Consider the following 383-nt stretch of genomic DNA (forward strand, 5'->3'; position numbering starts at 1 on the left):
TTTACTTGAATTTCTCACAGTTCCTGGAGTTAAAGCCAGTGTTCCTGCTGCCTGGGAGACGCAACCTTGCACGTGAATCCCTCCGGGCCTCCGGGCTCCGGCTCTAAAGCCGCCCCGGGAGCCCCACCGCCTCCCTCCTCAGCCCCCTCGGTGCCGCCCCGCGAGGGAANCGCCGAGTCCGCCGAGCGGGTCCTCACCGCGCTCCGCTGCACTTGCCCGGGAGAAGAAAGGGCTTTCTCTGCTACCTCACACTATTAGCCTAGGAGTTTCTCGGGGCAGCGCGGATAATCGAAGGGGCTCCCAGCTTTCGGAGGGCTAAGAGTCGCCCACCCGCACGTTTGTCGGGTCCCCTTTGCTACCCCCCCCCCAAACTGGACCAACTG

This window comes from Crocuta crocuta, unplaced genomic scaffold (genome assembly GCF_008692635.1).
Source record: "Crocuta crocuta isolate KB4526 unplaced genomic scaffold, BGI_CrCroc_1.0 scaffold231, whole genome shotgun sequence".
NCBI classification, from domain to species: Eukaryota; Metazoa; Chordata; class Mammalia; order Carnivora; family Hyaenidae; genus Crocuta; species Crocuta crocuta.